Raw genomic sequence first — 412 nt, forward strand, 5'->3', positions numbered from 1 at the left:
TTCTCTCTTTTGGTTGGAGAGGCTACAACTTCCTCAAGCTTTTCAAGGTTGGCTGAGATTATAACTTTCTTCACATTCAAATCTTCTTCGGCTTAAACCATATTAATAGTTACCCCTCCATGATTCGGCATGAGGTTACTATTGACATTAGGAGTGGCAGTCTGAAGAGTGACGACCTTTTGATCTATCAAGTCTTGAATTTTATGCTTCAAGTCGATACAATTCTCAGTATTATGCCCAGCATTTCCTGATTGGTAAGCACAGTGAAGATCAGGTCTATAAAACTTGGAGTTGACATTGATATTTTTTGGATCAATTGTATGTATCAGGCCAGCTGATTGCAATCTCTCAAAAAGTTGTGTTCGACTCTCAATCAAGGGGGTGAAAACTCTAAAAGGTTTCTTCTCAAGAT

This window comes from Solanum tuberosum, unplaced genomic scaffold (genome assembly GCF_000226075.1).
Source record: "Solanum tuberosum cultivar DM 1-3 516 R44 unplaced genomic scaffold, SolTub_3.0 scf00630, whole genome shotgun sequence".
NCBI classification, from domain to species: domain Eukaryota; kingdom Viridiplantae; phylum Streptophyta; class Magnoliopsida; order Solanales; family Solanaceae; genus Solanum; species Solanum tuberosum.